The 22,486-nt window shown below is 43.1% G+C and overlaps 1 long non-coding RNA gene and 2 other non-coding genes across 3 annotated transcripts in view; all 3 read right to left on the bottom strand.

Moving 5' to 3' along the window:
- The window catches only part of LOC148637978 (uncharacterized), a 130,388-nt gene that overhangs the window by 24,228 nt on the left and 83,674 nt on the right, over positions 1–22,486 (bottom strand). The gene's annotated exons all lie outside the window — the stretch shown is intronic.
- On the bottom strand, positions 14,754–14,826 carry trnak-uuu (transfer RNA lysine (anticodon UUU)). Its single transcript has one exon. It is a non-coding gene; the product is annotated as a tRNA-Lys (tRNA).
- trnaa-cgc (transfer RNA alanine (anticodon CGC)) lies at positions 16,294–16,365 on the bottom strand. Its single transcript has one exon. It is a non-coding gene; the product is annotated as a tRNA-Ala (tRNA).

Genomic DNA, 22,486 nt, shown 5'->3' on the forward strand with positions numbered 1-22,486 from the left:
TTGTCTGATGTAGCTGTCTCTAAAGTTGGACATGATGTTTTGGAGATGCTGAGATATTGAGAAGAACTCAACTACATGGTGAGAATTCTAGGTTCAGCACCAGCAGATGGTGAAAAACTCTTAGCTGACCCCAACCTAATTTGAACACGCAACTTTCTGAGCTAGAATCAACTACACTACCACTGTGCCACACCCTATAGTCTTCTTTAGCTCCCCAAAGGAGAAAAATCAGTGTCCCAAAAAAAGTGGGGATGCACTTAGCTAAGCCTGGCTATCATGATCAATGGTCATCCATTGGCGCCTATCTGTCTAGGGAGTGCCAGTTGGACGTCTGGACTGCATTACTAAGTGTCAGGACTAAGTGACTCATATCTCACCTTGATCAACCAATCAGGGACTGGTAGGTCCGAGTAACCCACGTGGGACTCTGATGCCCATGGAACTTTCAGCCAATCAATGAGCTGAAGTTCCTCCAGGTAAAAACAGGCAGCACAGAGAGCCTGAGAGATTCAGATTCAGATTCAGATTCAACAATTCTAAAGGGAATTCAAAGGAGAATTCCAGGGCAGGACGGCCCAGGAGGCTCCCAAGGGCAGGACATTCTCGCAGTGCGCCTCCTGACCATCCTGAGACTCAGCCCGGACAACCACGGAACGGCCAGTGTGTCCGGGTGCCAGAACTTTCCTTTGTTCTAAGAGTCTAGAGTGGAGGTTGCCAGAGAGTAACCAGCAGCAGGCCTCGTGAACAGGTCGGAACTGTGGACAGCTGAATCACTATTCAGAACTAGCTCTTCATCAGGAACGAACCGGTCTTCTTCCTGACTTGCTGGGACCCACAGTCATCTTTTCTCCTGCGCACAAACTTTGCTAGTTAAAGCCAACAGTGAGCATCAGCAGCGCACCGTCGCAAGCCGCACAGCACAGCCTGGCACGGAGCCAGAGAGCGCGGATTGGACAGCAACAGCCTGCAACTGTTTCTTTGTGCCCGCAGGAGATCTGAATCCCCAAAGATTGGATGAGTATTCAACTTCAATGCATTACAGCTCGAGAATTCAATTGTTATCCCAACCAGTTGATATCAATTTAATTCCTAAGAGTTATGTACTTGTTTGAGTATCTAATGTAGAAGTTGTAACCAAGTTCACTTTACGAAACGGTCTTAATGAATGATATACTGAACGTATGTCCTCTTGATATATGTAACTCTTTGTAACTGACCGAATATACCTTTTGTATTCTGATAACCCTCTCGATAAGATCTGTTAGGTTTATATGCATATTCTATGTATTAATAAATGTATCCTCGTGTATTAGTACCTGTGTGTGAGCGTTTTTTGAGTTATGTCGCATGGTTGGATTCTAAAGCCATCAAAAGAATCAACTTTGTGATTTACTGCTACAATTAATAATTGTCTCAGTAAATGCCCAAACCCTACAGAACTGGTGCCTTCAGAGAGCCACTATGATTACATATTTGGCGTCCCTGAACCAGTTTTCCCTACATTATTTGGCGTCCCTGGCACGGGCGTGGCAAGACTGAAATGAGTCAACCAAGCGGAATAATTCAATATAAAACGCCGCGGGTTTCATACACGACAATACAGTGTGCTGAAAGCCGAAAGAAAAAGTTCCCCTTGCTCTTTAAGCAGTGCTTGATTGTCTTGTGATCTTTTGCAATCTACCGGGTTGATTGCATACTTGATCTTGTGGTTTTCTGTGGTAAAACTGTGATTTCGTACTTAAAAGTAATACTCTTTAAGTTAACGATGGTTGCTAAAAGGTCTGAATTCGAGTCGCTATTAAGCACTCTCTTTAGCAGCGACAGGTCTGACCACGATCTCTTCCATATCTCCGTCAGTGGAGAAGCTAGTAGAATAAATCTCCATTCTCTGAGAGAGCTAGCGAAGGACATAGAGAGATTTGACCCCGCAGTGTCAGAGAATAATATCGAGAGTTATATTCAAGACCTCAGGTATACCCTGCAGTACCTGCCAAACGCCACAGAACAGGAGAAAGTGTTTCTGGTCAGGAAAACTACCAGCAGAGCTGTACATGAGTGGATGGCTAGGCAGATGAAAGAAGTCTGTAATGATTTTGAGCAGCTTTGTCAAGCACTTATCGAAGAATACAGTGCGTTTATTGACCCGACTGCTGCGATAGCCGCCGCTCATAACATTAAGCACGAGAGCAGAGTCCCCTCGCGAATATTACGAGAGACTTAGACGAACTTATTTTGCAGGGCGAAATGATGAGGGTTGCGAAGAGAACACACATTTCAAGGGTTTATTCATTGCGAATCTCCACCCATCAGTCAGAAAGATGATCTTAATGCATACAGATGCACAGACCATGAAAATGACTGATATTAAGAGATTCGTGCAGAAAGCCTGGGAGTATGATGACCAAAAGCGCTCTGAGCAAAAAGCTGTTAAAGCGTCTGTGTTCGCCGTCAGAGCCAGGAGGGTTAACTCCCCCCTGCTCGAAGGAGCACAGGCTCCTGAGCTGGCTAAGCCCCGTTCCAAAGCACTCACACAGGACCGCACCCAGCGTTCTAAGTGCCATGAGAACACCGGGGGAGGGAAAGGGCTAGAAAAGGCTGAACAAAAGGATTCAGTAGCCTCCCGCCTGGCCAGGCTTGAACAAGCTTTATTAGGACAGGGACAACCGCTCCCCAAGGCTGCCGGAAGCATGAATGAGCTGATACTCTTCACTGGAGGAGGCGGAGACCCGCCCCCTCTCCCTCCCTCAGTCTATCTGATTGAGCGGAAGGGTTTCTGCCTGGATGAATTCAGCCACTCCCAAGTGAGTGCTGACTCCACCCCTGAAGTCACAGAGCAGGCAGTAAAACACAGAGGAAAAGCAGGAAGCTTTTACCTCGAGGCTGCCATGGGAGATGTCTTACCCAGTGAGACACTGATTGACACTGAGGTTAAAAGGTGTTTGATGTCACATGGCAAGCTCAAACGGGTAGAAAAAGAAAAGGGCATGTGACTCAGAGAGGAACCTTTGGTGGATCACCAGAAAGGCAAGGTGTGGAAACAGGTCAAGGCTCCTAAGCCTTCTGTACAGAAGGAAAGGGGGGCCAAGAGGCAGACTGTGCTCACACAGTGCCCACCGAACACAGAAGCCCATGCGGAGATTCCTTCTGTTCCCTCTGGACAAGAAATAAAAATATTTTCTTGTTCCCCGAATATACAGGGAAGTCGTGCCCCGGCCAAGGTCCCAACAGCCTCCATGCCACAGGAGCGGTGCTCCGAGCAGCCGCCTGATCAACCAGGTAAAGCACACACCTTTTACATCCCTAAAGAGGAGCAGATCTCCCCACCTGGCGATGAAAAGGAGCTTTCCCTGTGCACCCTGGCACCCAAGAGGGGTCAGGACCACCACCCTGTAGTGGTGGAAGGAATCCAGATGGCAGGAGAGCAGGTTGGTGATGTAGCCCTCACCCTTAGCCCTGAGAGGTCCTCTATTAGTGAGGATCTGCTTGAGCAGCTGTCACAGGGCCACCGCCAGGTGCCTCTGGTGCAACATTCACAGGTTAGACAGGAGGTCCAGCTGGACGCTGAGACTACTGCACTGTGGACACACCTGATCCCAGATGCTGATTCCCTCTGCTGTGACCCAGGGAACCTGCAGTCAGGTAACATTATTTCTCACAACTACCAGGTACTGAGTGAGACTGACTTGATTGTTCCTGCCTCAACGGCAGGGTTGCCAACACACCCAGTCCCCCAGAAGGGACAGGGAATGAAAGCCGAGCCGGTTTTCTTACAGCCGCCAGCTTAGTCTGTCAGTCTGAGTCTGACCAACAGTGGTTCAGCCAGACTGGAGAGGGATGGTCAAGCCACCCGCCTGCCAGTGCAGGACATCGCAAAGAGGGGTGTCAGAACCCCAGCCTGCACTGACATGGGCCTGGTGAGTGATAGTAAGTTCAAAGACAGTGAACTAGCTATCCCAGTGCTGGGGCAGCTCCCTGAACCCCTAGCGAGGGAAGGGGGGAGCGAGCAGGTGTCCTACACCTACCCCCAGAGAACGATTGTAAACATGCCGATAGAGGGATTCCTCAATCAGGAAGTGTGCAGGGTGGACCTGAACAGTGAGAATGGGGTAACAATCTCAGATCACTCAGGTGCTCCAGATGACCACTCAGCCGAGGGTCAGGCATGCTCCACCGCTGCACCGCCCCCTGCAGGGTTCCTAGAGCACAGGCATGGACAAATCAAAAAAGCAGATGCCCTGGAAAAGGAGGAGCAGCATCAGCAGCTTTGTCAGATCTCCCCAGATTTCCAGGATGTTGGTGCCCAAGATGCCACAGGGCATACTGAGGAAGACACCATGTACATGCTGCGCCAGCTTAGAAAGGCAACAGTCACTCAGAAGGAGATGACTGGGATCAGCCACCCGAAAAGACTTTTGGGAGGACTGATTGCTGCCGCCACTGTTCCACGTTTGCTTTTTTTGGTAGGTTTGTGTGCTACTGGCACTCTCACCCTGACTGCCCCAAGAAGGCAGGTGTCAGAGATGCCAGAGGGTAGTGACAGACTGTATCAACAGCAGCAAAAGTTGAAAGCTTAGGGAAAACCCTACAGGCAACTTCCTATGCAACAGGGTTAAACCTTATTCCCCAACCAGTGGACATGATTGCCAGTGTTATACAGTGGGTTTATGCTTGTGTGCAACAGGCCAGAATGTTGACACAAGACCTGTTAAGGGAGTTTAGTGCCTCTGTAACCAGTCTAACCACGGCACAAATCCCAACCCATTTGATTCCACTCTTCTCAGTAGAGGAGTATGTGACATTAACCCCATCGCTCATAGCTCACCCAGAAGGCAATCCAAGATTGAATTCGGTTCCAAATCTTGAGATGGGTATGGCTACCAAAGCTATCCATTGGCTGTGTCTAAGCGATTCACCAATAAAGGGTTTAAAGCTACTAACAAGCAGAGGGAGGTTAATGAACCCCATGAAGAGCAGGTGGGAAGTAAATGGCTGGTCAGCACACCACATTTAACAGACACTGTGACTTGTGACAGGTATGATACAGCTACCACAATGCAGCTACCTAACCAATAGTTTTCCTGTAAGTTCACGAGGAGGCCATAGTACAGCTTGGTGACTTAATACTGTACGGTCTGGAACCAGACAACATAAGACCAAACTTGAGGTCATAGATGCCTTTAGGTGCCACACTATTGAATTGGATAGAAATCCAAGAAACAGTAAGCCCTGAAGAGGTACAGGTAGTTAGTTTGCTTTAATGGAACAAACCTCCAAACCACCCTAGCAGATACCCAACACAGGTGTTGTGGTTTATCGGGGGCTGGGAACAGGAACTGTTGTTATTGTAACACTACTACCAGGTAGCTGGATCATGACTGACAGTGTACTCTGAATGATGTATTCTCACATCAAGATGTACTCCGGGTAGCACGAATGAGTCAAAGGTAGCATGTCAAAAGAAAGGAAGTGACTTCTCCCCAAATATCTACTACAGAGGTATCAGATATTGACAGTGAACTTCCTGATGTGTAATTCCTAGACTGAGATAATGTCTCCTACCATGTTTATACTTACTCCAGATGTTATTCATCCTGTTTGTTCCCAATGCTGGTTCCGTTATGAATTCTCGAGGAGTAATGTAGACATTTAAGATTAATATTCTAATGGCAAGGGACATCACTTAACTCTGTTTTGTTTTGAAGGCAACAATGCCTCGGGACCTCGTGACCTTCAAAAAGGGGGGATATGTAGCGGCGAGGCTTATTAATAAGAAAGAATTAAGTGTTCTGAGCCTTCCCAAATAAGGCCCCATTTCTCTGTTCATCTCTGTGGTGCAGCCACAGAGAAACTATTCATGCAGGCTGATTTAAGATGTTTTCTTTTGATAAGAAACAAGCTCCCAAAGGGAGATGCACTTAGCTAAGCCTGGCTATCATGATCAATGGTCATCTATTTGCGCCTATCTGTCTAGGGAGTGCCAGATGGACATCTGGACTGCATTCCTAAGTCTCAGGAGTAAGTGACTCATATCTCACCTTGATCAACCAATCAGGGACTGGTAGGGCCGAGTAACCCACGTGGGACTCTGATGCCCATGGAACTTTCAGCCAATCAATGAGCTGAAGTTCCTTCAGGTAAAAACAGGCAACACAGAGAGCCTGGGAGATTCAGAGAGATTCAGTAAGATTCAGATATTCTGTGGACTTTCCTAAAGGGAATTCAAAGGAGAATTCCAGGGCAGGACGGCCCAGGAGCAGAAAGCTCCCAAGGGCAGGACATTCTCGCAGCGCGCCTCCTGACCATCCTGAGACTCAGCCCGGACAACCACGGAACGGCCAGTGTGTCCGAGTGCCAGAACTTTCCTTTGTTCTAAGAGTCTAGAGTGGAGGTTGCCAGAGAGTAACCAGCAGCAGGCCTTGTGAACAGGTCAGAACTGTGGACAGCTGAATCACTATTCAGAACTAGCTCTTCATCAGGAACGAACCGGTCCTCTTCCTGACTTGCTGGGACCCACAGTCATCTTTTCTCCTGTGCACAAACTGTGCTAGTTAAAGCCAACACTAACTAGCCAGTCAGTGAGCATCAGCAGCGCACTGTCGCAAGCCGCACAGCACAGCCTGGCACCGAGCCAGAGAGCGCGGATTGGACAGCAACAAGCCTGCAACTGTTTCTTTGTGCCCGCAGGAGATCTGAATCCCCAGAAATTGGATGAGTATTCAACTTCAATGCATTAGAGCTCGAGAATTTAATTGTTATCCCAAACAGTTGATATCAATTTAATTCCTAAGAGTTATGTACTTGTTTTGAGTATCTAATGTAGAAGTTATAACCAAGTTCATTTACGAAACGATCTTAATGAATGATATACTGAACGTATGTCCTCTTGATATATGTAACTCTTTGTAACTGACTGAATATAAACCTTTTGTATTCTGATAACCCTCTCGATAAGATCTGTTAGTTTTACATGCATATTCTATGTATTAATAAATGTATCCTCGTGTATTAGTACCTGTGTGTGTGCATTGGTTGAGTTATGTCGCATGGTTGGACTCTAAAGCCATCAAAAGAATCAACTTTGTGATTTACTGCTACAATTAATAATTGTCTCAGTAAATGCCCAAACCCTACAGAACTGGTGCCTTCAGAGAGCCACTACATTACATTTTGGCGTCCCTGTGCCGGTTTTTTTACAATAGTATAATAAAGTCTGTGCATGCATTACCTGTAATACAGCTACTAATACAGATAACATTAAACTTCATTATTAAGATATTACACTTTTATTAATAAAATATGTATTGATAAAATTCCTTGTGAATAATTGTAGTGTCTGGAAAGCAATTGTTCATTACTTAATGACGATATTATTTCCACTACATTCAGGACAGTTCCAATGTAATCTATTGTTCTGCTTAGTCTCCTACTTTAGTAATGTCTAATGGGCAGCAGCTGTTATTTTAGGTTTGTTGCAATTGAGAACAGGTTTGCTACAGAGCTGCTGACAAATTTCAGCAGCCACTTTGTTGCAACTGACCCGTTGTAGCTACCAATCAGCAGCAAGGAGAAACAAACATTAGTTTTGCCTTTTTTTAAAAAAAAAAAAGGAAAACAGAGTAGTAGTTTATGTGGTAATTTCAGGTACAATGTATGAACTAAAGTTAACTAGTCCCACAGTAATGCGTGGGATCCTATCAACAGAAAAAAAAAATAGTTGTAACCCGAAAAAACAACAAACACAAAACGAGAAGTCTCCCGGGAACCTAGGTAAATCCCTGTAGTAATCTAGCAACTATAAAAAAACAACCAAACGCAACAACTTTAAAAGAAAAAGAACATTAAAAACAAATATGGGGAACAACAAAAACACAGAGTCTAATGCGAGAGCTTTTTCAAGTCTTCAGTGCTCCTCTCGTCTCAGTAGACCTCTCTCATATATTTGTGTACAGGTCAGCTGGAGGTACACAGCTGATGGTAATTTAAGTAGGGAGCTGGGTCAGCATGCATGGGCTTCAAAGGAAAAAGTCTAGGTTTATTCCATGCTGAAAAGAGAAGGAAACACAATGTTTCAGCTGTGGAGCCTTATTTGATTGTGACTCGAAGTAAACCTTTACTTCTTCATTTGATGTTAATTTATCTCCATCAGATACCTAATAGTATCTAAACTTGACAGTTGGTTTCAGTAGCTAAAGACACTGCTCCAGGTGAAGAACAAACTCACAGCCTCGGTATAACTCCGCTGTGCACTATTGTATAAGTACCGCGTGCTGACCAATTGCACCACTGGAGCTGTGCAAGGTGTGCAGAAACATAGGGTGAAAACGGTTTCGGTTGTGGATCCATCTATACATGGGGAACACTAAAATAGCAAGGAAAATACAAGAAAAGAAACTGAAAGAATTGTGCTAACAGCAAAGGGGGACGGAGGGAGGTGGTCGGATAAGTAAATCAGCCTTGCAGATTATTTGTATCGACATTGTTTGAGTCAATCAGCAAACAGATTTCTCTTCATGTGCCTTAAACTGTGCAGTTTGTATCTTCGTTGTAGATAGGTTTCTTCAGAAGTCCAGTAAACTGACAATAATGGAGAACTAGCTGACGCACCCCGTCGTGAAGACCCTCTGTAAGGTGATTACACGTTTCATTTTCAAGTCGCCTCCTTTACACGCAATTGCAGCCCGGACACTGAGAGAAAGCATGAGAAATGGCTTCAATTTCAATGTGAAAGCGCAGTACAGGCTCGATGGCTTCACATCTCCCAGCAATCAAATAAAATTGCAGTAAAGCGATCTATATATGACTCTGAAGTACTGGGAAAGATGATTATTTTGAGCGTGCCTCCCAGGGTCTGCTACGAGGCTGAAGTTACAGTAGCTTCTTATTCGCCAGCTTCTTATGCGTGTTTTTCGTTCCACCTTAAATGCTGCTGCTGTGATGTTATGTCGCTTTTCGCCTGTAGATGGCTCTCTTTGATCAGTACTAATCCGGCTGGAATACTGTAGACATCTTCACTGAAAGGGAATATCCAAATAGCGACTGTCCAAATTATATTTTTGTATGGAATATATTTCAGAAAATCGCAAACCAATTTTAAAAACTCACCACAACACAACACGGACAACACTGGGAAAAGGTGATTGCACTTTCTGCTTATTGCTACAGCCTTCCCTCCGATTATGAAAATGTCTCAGTTCTGACACCAACGTTTGAAAGACAATGTAACAGACTATCAAAATCCTGAAGTACAAGAAATTTTAATGCACCAGTTTTTTAAATATGACCCTCTGATCCTGGCATGTCAGAATACATTTCGAAAAAGTGTGGCACGAATTGCACGAATTGCAATGGCACAAATTGTTGAGAATATCACTGACCTTGCCGATATTTGCAGGGGATACGAATGTTTTGCACATGTTGAACTACAACAAGTAAAAATTGAGCTCCTTAGTCAATATCACCGGGAATGTCCAATAATGACGAACATCAGTAGCTTCAAGGAAACTTAGACTCGCACATGGAGTTTTACCTTCGAATGGAGGGTGGGAGAATTCATTTATACTCTCGTTGCTCATTAGCTAAAATATTTTAAAAATATGACATTTGTTCGAGAAACTTGTTATCGCCTTAAAGAGAGTCTTCTTGGAGATGTGCACCAGCTAGCTCTCCACTGTCAATTGACAGGACTTCAGAAGAAACTGTTCTCATACAACCAACATACAAATTACACATCTTAAGGAACATGAAGAGAAATCCGTGTACTAAATAACATAAAACTGTCGCTGCAAATTATCACCAAGCTGTTTTATGTGTCTGACCACCTCTTTCCTACTTTGCAGCGAGCACAAATCTTTCTGTTTCTTCATCGCTATTTTACTGTCTCCTTCCCCTATGTGGAGATGGATCCACAGCTGAAACTTTAGGTCAGTTCCTCTTACTCTGTCCGATTGAAAGCGCTGTATTAAAGGCACTCCCATCTCTACAGGAAAGTTATTGCTGCTCTCAACACAATATACTGCAGCCAAATGTGATAGCGATACTGTCACTGCCTGTGGGCCACGTGTTCCTGCTGTCAGCCTATTATGTCATGTTCATCCACACCCAGAAACATTACTGCTGTAGCACAAGAGTTATATAGGCGCAGTCCATAGAGCAAGAATCTCTTAATCTCAGAATTGTGGGTTCAGCCCCCACATTGGGTCCCTCTGTGTCAATTTGATCCCCCCAATCCTCCTAGCATGACCTGATGGCGTAACAGTGATACCCAGTACCCAGCGTAATTCAGCTTTCTTTCCACTTGATTCAGATTTTGATCTGAAATCATCGGCCGAACAAGAGTTTGTCTAAATCGAGGGAGATCTGCTCACAAGCAAGTATTAAACACTTCAGCATTTACTGTTGGAATACCACACTTTGTCAAAACACTGCCGCTTCTTAAGCTAATAAGTAACGGTTTTTGAGCACGCATTGTATTGTTAATGCTTATATTAAAAAAGCATAAATTCACATAATGGAATTTGGACTGAACAAAGTAGTCCAGGCCCTTTACAACATTACATACCCTCTGATTAAAGCTTAAAACTACAGTAGCAGGACTAATAATAATGGCAACAACATGTTTGGAGTTCGGCATTTCATTTATTCTGCGGAAACATCGTATCGGAATGAACTGCCCGCGATAAAAGAGTAATTGCGGCTTCAGATCATATTTTCTAGAGCATTGCGTTGTTCTGTTCATGATGACTACACGCTTTAAATTTGTCATTTACTGCAAGCGTTGCTTTTCCAGGTTTTTCTGAAACTCCTCGCATTTGAGCCAGCACTAAAATATTTCATTCCCGTCGCTGAATACATCGTGGAAACGGTATTTGCAACGGAATGCTGTCACTCATGAAACCTCTTTGTTATTCGGTTCTGAAGTTTGAAAATGAAAATAAAACGGGGGTCACTTCATAGGCTTGAAAGAAGTCCAAGCAGCATAAAAACCCGTGAATTCTCACAAAGGCTGCACCTTTCTTCTGCTGCTGTTATAAATAAGCCTTAAACATTTGAATGCATACCTTACTGCTGCTAATCACATTCACGTGTTTACAAAGCTTTTTTCTGTCCGTTATGTTTTTGCTAAGCAGTTTCTCCGTTTTCCTCGTACTGTGATTGTCAGCGAGCACAACAAGACTGAAACAGTGTAAAGGCAGGTAAAGAAGACAGGGTAAAACGCCTGATTGTCGGGAGTGGGATTTGAACCCGTGCCTCTATTTGGAGAGTGAAACACAAAGCTTAAAAGACACGAAGCTGTGAATTTGCTGTTTTAAACCGCTCGACTATCCTGAAGAAATAGGTGCTGCCTGCACCAGTCGCATCCGATTTTCCGTAACTTTAGGACGATTGAAACGACTGGACGAACACAATTTGTGGCGTTTAGTATGACATGGAAAACGGTACCGGAGCATTCGGGTCCGGACTACTAGACTCAGAAACAGTTTTTACCCCTGCACTATCAAACTATCAAACTCCCAGCATCTCTCGCTCACTCCTCACCTCTCACCTATGACCTGAACCTCACAGTGCCTTCTTTCTTACCAAAAACCCAAACACACATTGAAAATCTACCTCTACCATACATGTCAAAAGCTCACTCCCCATCATTTCTATCCCTTTATTTCATTCTTTTGATGCGTGTTTTTGCACATAACCTGTTACCTTTTTGTTGTTTTGCACACTACCTGTTGTTGTTTTTTGCACATCGGCTGTTGTCTCTGTCTTACTTTTGTTATACAATTGTATTGTTGTTGTGTTTTTTTCTTTGTACTACTTATGTCCGAGAGCTAGCTAAATAGCATTTCGTTATACCATATACCTGTGTATGAGTATAATGACAATAAACTTGAACTTTAAACTTGAACTTGAACTTGACATAGTCTTGCAGGCAGTATATTATTCTATCGTTTACTCGTTTAAAAAAACACGGTCTTCTCGTTCCTAATTCAGATTTTTAGTGCTTTCGAACGTTACTTCCAACCTGGGCTGACAGCTCACCCGATCTGTTTGTGATCAGACCATGGAGTCGGGGGCTGTACCAAGCGCACGTTCCTTCCCAATGCTGAGGCGATCATTCGGAAGATGGGTGTGAAGAGAAACAAGCTTTGTCGACTAAAAAACAAGGCAGGATATGCAAGAATACTAATCACTGGCGACTGTTATGCTCTCTTACTATTGAGATCCCTACATTGCGAGTTTCTTAAGACTTTGAAACTAAAGGAAAGCAGTGACAAATGAAACTGGCACGGGTGGGGTTTGAACCCACGCTCTTCGGGTTACGAGACCGACGCCTTACCACTTGGAAGCATGGGAATAAGGTTGTTCAAATTATTTTTTTCTGAATCTGGTTTACATCGCCAAATGTAAACCGGAGGCAGCAACAACAATAAAAGGGATACTTGTCCTTAAACTCGGACGTGATGTTCTGCAGACATGTCCACAATGTCCTGTTTTCTTGCAGTGTAGACATTTTGCTGTTCACGCTCCGCATTCATCTGCTTTGTGCATTGTTAGTCCGCACCTGTAACATTTAATGTCAGCCGTCCCCTGTTCTTCTATTTCTCTAGCATCACTGCGTCCTGCTGCTCGGCTTTTGTTTGTAAAGTTTGAGCGAGCGCCCCGTTCAGTGTCACTTTGTCACTGTGGTCAGAAAGCATTCTTGATTCTGCTTGAGCTGCTTCATGAATTCTAGCGACTGTAAGAGCTCTTTCTAAAGTCAGCCCTTCCTCCTGCAGCAATTTATAGTCTCTTATGTGCACATTTTTCCACAAGTTGATCTCTTAACATGTCAGTTTCCAATACTCCAAAGTCACAAGATTTAGCCAGTTCTCTTAGTGCAGTCACAAAAGCATCAACAGATTCGTCCTGAGACTAAGTTCTCTGCCTAAATTTATGCCGTTTCTCCGCGGTGTAAAGGAAGCGTCTAAAGCAGCTACAGTCTTTTTCTCCAGGGAGGTTGGCGAAAATCCGCTGCACGGGAGCCCCGATACAGTGCAGTAATGTAGCACGTCTCACGGCATCCTGAGCTTCTGTAGATCCACTGGCTATTTAAAAAAAATCTGTACGACTCCATCCATATCTTGTATTCCGTATACAAATCCGGGGCTCCGAGGTTCATTAGAAGCGGTGGAAAAAGCTGTGCATAAGCAAAGCTTCTCGGCGCGACTACCATATCTTCCATGGCGAAAGCTAAACGAAAAGTCCGAAAATTCAGAAGTTCGTTTCTACCAGCAAGAGAACTAAAATCTGCACTGCACTCGCTTTGAGTCCGTCAAGCACTCATCTCTCGTCGCCTTCAATGTTGTGTATCTTAATAAAGAGACGTTTTTATATTATTTTAACTATTTTGTTAACTACACAGATCACGCCCTTACACCATATATTCCTGCCTTCTGCTCTCTCGTTCTGTTGTCTGGCGATGTCTACTCACTATACTACATTTAGCATGACTTCTTGTTGCAGTTGAGCTCAAAGCTGGAGATGATCTCCATATTCTACCGCACTATCTAGTCCGAAACGTAGTACACAGTACATACTTTTTTAAGTGAAGTCAGGTTGTTAAAAAATTAAACCAGCGCCCTGTCACAGAAACGTACCCCCAGTCTCCCGCGCAACAAGCGGGGGTACTCAGCACTATACTAAAGAGGAGCGCTTGTCTGCAGCTGAGCGTCAGCTCTGTTTACTGTCAGCAGTCATTGCCTCATTTCCAAAGACTTTTTCACCTGCTCTCAGCTTTTAAAGACAGTCATAAACGCTCAAGAAGTAATTCATGTCAGTTGGAAGTCTGTTTCTGTTGTCTCAGCTCTTGATAAAGAAAAGCCGTGCGTGGGAGACTCCCTCTCTGAAGAAGTTTGCCGTCACCCTGCGAGGGAGAAGAGCCATCAATCACCGAGGCAACCACTGAGACAGTTAACATTAAACACGTGAAATGCGAGATGTTGTGATTTTTTTCCCGCTTAAGGCTTCTATCGTTTCTACTCTAACGAGAAAGACCTCTTTATTAGAAGTGAGATTTTAACAAACGTCTCCAGGGTTAACTGCGACCTGAACGCAACGCCTTAGACCACCAGCCATCTTGCCTGTGGTACTTAGAGCAGCGCTCAATAAAAATGATCAGAACCCGAAAGCGCTTCTTATGCGGATCAGTATATTCCGATACCACTGGTTCTGCAGAAGAAATAAGAAAAGCCGAACTCAAAGCACTGTGTTGCCATTACGGGTACTCTGTCTGCAGCTGCTTTAAGATCTACTCACACCGTGTTGCCATTAAGGCTACCTAGTTAAAAAAAAAACTTATCGTCATCTTTTTGAACGTGATTATTAGACACCCGTTAAATCTCCACCGAGGTTTCTTGAGAGATCGTTCAGCGAGCGAGTATTAAAAAACTACGTCGCTTCCAACCTCTGCTCTCACTGTAAACTCGGACGTGATGTTCTGCAGATGTGCAGTGTGCCTTTCCTCTTGTCGTATTCAAGAGTACTCACTGTGTGCGCTCCTCACTGCGTGTTCTGTACTCTACTGTGATTTAATTTAGATGATTACGTGGAGTAGAGTGACAAGATCTACTTGAACATTTTCGGTTTGTGAAATGAAACACTAAATACACTACTGTAAATACAAGTAATGGACATTTAAAATAACCACAGTACAGCTAAAAGAGTGAAAGATAAGAGACTATTTAGAATGACATTCACAATAGACTTAAGAACAGCACAACCGCCCGAAGAGGGACTTGAACCCTGGGCCCTCAGATTAAAAGTCTGATGCTCTACCGACTGAGCTATCCGGGCTCTGAAAGAAAGTTGACACTGTCGGGATCCTCCCAAGTCACGTGTCTCTTGTGCCGAAGAGCAGTCATACCTGACCTGTCTGGAATGACCACTGACACTTTATCCAGAAGCGACGGCACCACTCCCAGTAAAATGAGAGAGAAATACAGCATGACATGGGTAGTTAAGGGGCTCCCACAATCCATCTTTCCTCACATTACTGATTTTTTTCAATAGCATTTTGACCTTTTTTCACATTCAGATTTTTTTCACATTTAATAAAATCTTTTAATCAACAACATTAAAAAGAAAACAAATGGAACATTTTTGGGAACAATAATTAAAAAAAAAACTTTCAATGCCTTGGTTGTATACGTGTGCACACGCTTTATAAAGGGAGTTGCAACAGTGCTGAAATTTAAAGAGCATTTCTGTAGAGAAAACAGCATTTTTTCTGTTTTTCTGCCTTGATGTTAAGCTTAGGGAGCCTGTCTTTTAGAAATTCTATTTTATAACACCTTGCACAGCCTCCCGGCAGACTAACAAATATTTTTTTGGAGAAATTGGCTCACACACCGGAAGACACTAACGTTTATTTACGTTAGAGTATGTGAATAACAGTTTAACCGAAAAAGTTTGTAATTGTGATTTTGTTAAAATTCAATAAATCGTCTATCATCAGTAAGTAATTATTAAGAAAGTGTTTTCTTTCATAAACTATAAGACAATTTAGAGAGTTTATAGGTCATAAACGTCGGTTATGTTCTTTTAACTCTAGCATTCAGGATCCAAACCCAGGTGCGGACGGTTGTGTTTCTTGAATCTCTTGAATCTCTTGTAATCATCAAAAGTCGATATGTAGTCGATATGTAGTCCTTCAGTAGTATGTAGTATGTAGTATGTAGTATGTAGTCCTTCAGTATGTAGTATGTAGTATGTAGTATGTAGTCCTACAGTATGTAGTCCTTCAGTAGTACTTTCTCGAGTTGTGCCATGGATATTTTATACGATCAATACTTGTCATGCTCTTTTGCATTTTCATTAACAAACGGCAAAAGTTCAAAGTGAGTTTATGGCTGTGCTTCACATCTACACGAGAGCACTTGTAACAGTACAGGACACGCAGTGAGGAGTTCGTGAAGCTTTCAGTTTAGTGCGGAGATCAGAAGGAGGATTCGCTCGCTGAATGATCTCTCAAGAAATCCCGGGTGAGATTCAAGAGGTGTTTTCTGCAACAGCCACGGCAAGTGTGAAGCAATCTCTGGATTTCCTGAATTTGAACTAAATTATTAGGGTTAGGGTTAGGGTTAGTTCAAATAATTTAGGATTTAACAGAACTAAATGAGGTACATTTAAAACAGCAGCGCAACTCTGCAGCACGTCGAGTGTGCCTGCATTTAGTTGTGTAAACCTGGCTCTCTCTGAACACAAGGAAAGAGTTCTCACTCAACAGAAGATTGCAATGTGAGTACTGTAATATAAAGCACCTGGAGATGCCAGGGATTGAACCAGGGACCTCATACATGCGAAGCATGCGCTCTACCACTGAGCTACATCCCCGATGGCAAAGTAATGGAACAGACTTGTCCAGATGCTCACTGATCACAATCCACCACTCACGAAGAATGCCTGCAGTTTCCCACTTTCGCGTTTCCTCTACTACAGAGTAAATGCATGGGAATGAAGAAATAAGGAAGGAAAAATAATCGCATTGAAGCTTCAAGAGACTGGGCACAAATTAATCTATTATTTTTGTATCCAGTCATACGTGCGACGGTGGTTAATTCCCAGACGGGGGAGTGCTTTTTTCTACCTTCTTACTCGACTGTCTTTCAATTCTGTTTTATTTGAAAGCTTTTTGCATCTTTTAAGTGCTCTTGATTAAACTATGCATAGAAAAACAGCACTACTGATGATTTTCATGGACCGATGTACACTTGTTCTGTACAACTCGAGTGATAAAGCCCTGTCTGCAAATATTGTAGAAGAAAATAAAAGGGTGAAACAACGCCCCACCACAGGAATGGTAACAGGAAGGATCGTGTTCTTATTTGATAAGTCCTTTTGAGATGTCTTGTCAATGCACACAGGCGTTAGAGCTGAATAATTTACTTTTAGTGGTGTTTTTAAACAAAGATGGAACATGTTATTTCTATACCAGGAAGAAAGGAGCAGATTTTAACTTTAAGAGGCAAAAGCGACACCTTATCAAAGCTAAAATTAATTGAAAAGACATCACAACAAAAGAGTGGAGCCTTGAGTGAATAAGATTAGTTTTCATTGGACGTCTGTAGGTGAGAGAGAGGATTGTGACAATTTGCAGGTGCTTCTCGGAAGTGCGTTGGTGGTACAGGCGCCTTCCAAATAATTGAGTCGGGTTTGAATCCCAGCCAGTACAAACCCAAATCTTTTCAAGATAATTTGTTGTCCGCTAACACATCTTTTGAAACACTACAACAGGTAACACCCCGTGTGAAACATCATGAACATCTGTTAAAGCCTGAGTTTTACATACTCTAACGTAAATAAACGTTAGTGTCTTCCGGTGTGTGAGCCAATTTCTCCAAAAAAATATTTGTTAGTCTGCCGGGAGGCTGTGCAAGGTGTTATAAAATAGAATTTCTAAAAGACAGGCTCCCTAAGCTTAACATCAAGGCAGAAAAAATGCTGTTTTCTCTACAGAAATGCTCTTTACATTTCAGCACTGTTGCAACTCCCTTTATAAAGGGTGTGCACACGTATACAACCAAGGCATTGAAAGTTTTTTTTAAAATTATTGTTCCCAAAAATGTTCCATTTGTTTTCTTTTTAATGTTGTTGATTAAAAGATTTTATTAAATGTGAAAAAAATCTGAATGTGAAAAAAGGTCAAAATGCTATTGAAAAAAATCAGTAATGTGAGGAAAGATGGATTGTGGGAGCCCCTTAACTACCCATGTCATGCTGTATTTCTCACTCATTCTACTGGGAGTGGTGCCGTCGCTTCTGGATAAAGTCTGTCAGTGGTCATTCCAGACGGGTCAGGTATGACTGCTCTTCGGCACAAGAGACACGTGACTTGCGAGGATCCCGACAGTGTCGACTTTCTTTCAGAGCCCGGATAGCTCAGTCGGTAGACCATCAGTTTTAATCTGAGGGCCCAGGGTTCAAGTCCCTCTTCGGGCGGTTGTGCTGTTCTTAAGTCTATTGTGAATGTCATTCTAAATAGTCTCTTATCTTTCACTCTTCTAGCTGTACTGTGGTTATTTTAAATGTCCATTACTTGTATTTACAGTAGTGTATTTAGTGTTTCATTTCACAAACCGAAAATGTTCAAGTAGATCTTGTCACTCTACTCCACGTAATCATCTAAATTAAATCACAGTAGAGTACAGAACACGCAGTGAGGAGCTCACACAGTGAGTACTCTTGAATACGACAAGAGGAAAGGCACACTGCACATCTGCAGAACATCACGTCCGAGTTTACAGTGAAAGCAGAGGTTGGAAGCGACGTAGTTTTTTAATACTCGCTCGCTGAAGATCTCTCAAGAAACCTCGGTGGAGATTTAACGGGTGTCTAATAATCACGTTCAAAAAGATGACGATAAGTTTTTTTTTTAACTAGGTAGCCTTAATGGCAACACGGTGTGAGTAGATCTTAAAGCAGCTGCAGACAGAGTACCCGTAATGGCAACACAGTGCTTTGAGTTCGGCTTTTCTTATTTCTTCTGCAGAACCAGTTGAATCGGAATATACTGATCCGCATAAGAAGCGCTTTCGGTTTCTGATCATTTTTATTGAGCGCTGCTCTTAGTACCACAGGCAAGATGGCTGGTGGTCTAAGGCGTTGCGTTCAGGTCGCAGTTAACCCTGGAGACGTTTGTTAAAATCTCACTAATAATAAAGAGGTCTTTCTCGTTAGAGTAGAAACGATAGAAGCCTTAAGCGGGAAAAAAATCACAACATCTCGCATTTCACGTGTTTAATGTTAACTGTCTCAGTGGTTCAGTTGGTTCTCCCTCGCAGGGTGACGGCAAACTTCTTCAGAGAGGGAGTCTCCCACGCACGGCTTTTCTTTATCAAGAGCTGAGACAACAGAAACAGACTTCCAAATGACATGAATTACTTCTTGAGCGTTTATGACCGTCTTTAAAAGCTGAGGGCAGGTGAAAAAGTCTTTGGAAATGAGGAAATGACTGCTGACAGTAAACAGAGCTGACGCTCAGCTGCAGACAAGCGCTCCTCTTTAGTATAGTGCTGAGTACCCCCGCTTGTTGCGCGGGAGACCGGGGTACGTTTCTGTGACAGATCGGTGGTTTAATTTTTTAACAATCTGAGTTCACTTAAAAAGTGTGTATTGTGTCCTACGTTTCGGACTAGTTACTGCGGTAGAATATGGAGATCATCTCCAGCTTTGAGCTCAACTGCAACAAGAAATCCTGCTAAATGTAGTATAGTGAGTAGACATCGCGAGACAACAGAACGAGAGTAGAAAGCAGGTATATATGGTGTAAGGGTGTGATCTGTGTAGTTAATAAAATAGTTAAAATAATATAAAAACGTCTCTTTATTAAGATACACAACATTTATGGCGACGAGAGATGAGTGCTTGACGGATTCAAAGCGAGCAGAACACTGCAGATTTTAGTTTTCTTGCTGGTAGAAACGAACTTCTGAATTTTCGGACTTTTCGTTTAGCTTGCGCCATGGAAGATAAGGCAGCCGCGCCGAGAAGCTTTGCTTATGCCCAGCTTTTTCCACCGCTTCTACTGAACCTCGGAGCACCGGATTTGTATACGGAATACAAGATATGGATGGAGCCGTACAGTTTTTTTTTAAATAGCCAGTGGATCTACAGAAGCTCAGGATGCCGTGAGACGTGCTACATTACTGCACTGTATCGGGGCTCCCGTGCAGCGGATTTTCGCCAACCTCCCTGGAGAAAAAGGTACATATGAACAGACTGTAGCTGCCTTAGACGCTTACTTTACACCGCGGAGAAATGTGGTTTTGGAACGGCATAAATTTAGGCAGAGAAGTCTCAGGACGAATCTGTTGATGCTTTTGTGACTGCACTAAGAGGACTGGCTAAATCGTGTGACTTTGGAGTATTGGAATCTGACATGTTAAGAGATCAACTTGTGGAAAAATGTGCACATAAGAGACTATAAATTGCTGCAGGATAAAGACTGACTTTAGAAAGAGCTCTTACAGTCGCTAGAATTCATGAAGCAGCTCAAGCAAATTCAAGAATGCTTTCTGACCACAGTGACACTGAACGGGGCGCTCGCCCATACTTTACAAACAAAAGCCGAGCAGCAGGACGCAGTCATGCTAGAGATATAGAAGAACAGGGGACGGCTGACATTACATGTTACAGGTGCGGACTAACAACGCACAAAGCAGATGAATGCGGAGCGCGAACAGCAGAATGTCTACACTGTAAGAAAACAGGACATTATGCACGAGTGTGTAGAAAGAAAGACGGTTCCCATCAGGAAAAGAAATTTAATACAAATAAGGAAGGGACAAAACTGCGAGCACTTCAAGAACCGTCTTCAGACTCAGATGAATTTGTTAATTCCATTGACCCTGAAGGTAAAGAAACTGTTCGAATAAATGGCCAAGTGATACAAATGGTGATAGATACAGGAAGTCAAAGAAACTTCATTGGAGTAGAACTTTTAAAGAAAGTGTTTGCACACAGAACTAAACTTCAGCAGACTAAGAAGAAATTTTATGCCTATGCACAAATTAGTCCACTTAAGTGTGTTGGCTACTTCGAGGCACAGCTGAAATGGCAGAAAAATGTAATAAAGGACAAAGTCTATGTAGTTGAAGGAAATGTAGAAGCGTTGTTGGGAAGAAAAGCATGTTTTGATCTGAAGATTCTGAATGTAGGAGACACTGTCAATGCGGTTGACCAGTCTTCAGAGAGGTTTAAGCGCTTACCACAGGAATATGAGTCACTCTTTAAAGGTTTAGGACAGATCAAGGGTTACAGTCACAAGATTACAGTAGTTGAGAAAGTTTCGCCAGTAGCTCAAAGTCTGAGACGAGTACCCTATCCAATGATAGAAGCTGTTAATCAGGAGTTAGATAAAATGTTGGATGATGGAATTATTGAAGACGTGAATGAAGATGCAGAATGGATCTCAAATATTCTGATAATGCCTAAAAAAGACACCAAGGAAGTGAGACTGTGTGTGGATCTGTGAGAATTGAATAAAGCAGTTATCAGAGAGAGATATCCAGTACCAACGGCTGACAGCATATTGCAAGCAGTGCAAGGAGCCAAAGTTTTTGCAAAGTTAGATGCTTGAAAAGGGTTTTGGCAAGTTGAGTGGGCCCCGGAATCAAGACACCTGACTACCTTCATCACACACAGGGGTTGTTACCTTTTCAGAAAAGATCCTTTTGGCTTGTCTAGTGCCCCAGAGGCTAGTCAGAAGGCTATGGACTTGATGTTGTGTGCAATACCAGATGTTGTATGGTATATGGATGATGTTGTAGTACATGCGGAAAATGAAGAACAACTAGAACAGAGGCTCAGGCAAGTATTCCAAAGATTCCAAGACAGAGGCTTAACTTTAAATAAAGATAAGTGTATATTTGGCCTGAAAGAGATCGAGATACTGGGACATTTGGTCACTGCAGAAGGAATAAAACCAGACCCAAAAAAGGTGACAGCTCTTTGCAGTGCACCGAGACCTGAGAATGTTGCACTTTTGTGCTCGTTCTTAGGCACTTGTGGATTTTTGATGAAATTCATTCCTAATTATGAGGATATATCAGAACCCCTTAGAAAACTAACGAGGAATGGACAGAAGTGAGAATGGACATCGGAAACTGAGAAAGCCTTTGCCGAGTTGAAAAGAGCACTTGTAACTGAACCGTGTCTGGCATACTTCAAACTAGATGCACCAACAGTAGTGATCAGTGACGCGAGTCCTGTAGGGCTTGGAGCAGTATTCCTACAAAGACAAGAAGATGGACAGAACAAGCCAGTGGCATATGCAAGTCGCTCACTTACCCCAACAGAGAGGCATTACTCGCAAATAGAGCGTGAAGCCTTGGGTTGTGTTTGGGCAGTGGAACATTTTAGGACATATTTATGGGGAGGCAAGTTCACACTTCAAACAGATCATAAACCCCTCATTTACATGTTCAATCCCAAAAAGGCAACATTGTTACCACCCAGGATACAAAGACTTGGATTGAGATTACAAAATTGAACACATAGTAGGGAAAACCAGTGTCGCAGACTCATTAACACATCTTCCTTTACCAGACACAGAAGACACTGGTTATGTAGACACCTATGTTGATAGAGTGCTTTCAATCAGCACTTATGAACTGCATGCACTGACATTTGAGGAACTTAAGCAAGCAACAAACGAAGATGACACATTGAAATTGTTGATGTCCATATTGGAAAAAGGACAATGGCCTAATCCAATTCCAGAAGAACTTCAGCCATACCACTGGTGTAGGTTGGAGTTATCTACATATGATGGACTGCTTTTAAGAGGACAGAGGATTGTGTTACAGAAAACAAAAATCAGACAAGCATTGAAAATAGCACATGAGACACATCAGGGTGTGGTTCATACAAAACAGTACCTGAGAAGGAAATTTTACTGGCCCAACATGGACAGTGATGTTGAAAGACTAGTCAGGAATATGTTCCACTTGTGTGT

This window comes from Lepisosteus platostomus, unplaced genomic scaffold (genome assembly GCF_059453375.1).
Source record: "Lepisosteus platostomus isolate fLepPlt1 unplaced genomic scaffold, fLepPlt1.hap1 Scaffold_101_H1, whole genome shotgun sequence".
Lineage (NCBI taxonomy): Eukaryota > Metazoa > Chordata > Actinopteri > Semionotiformes > Lepisosteidae > Lepisosteus > Lepisosteus platostomus.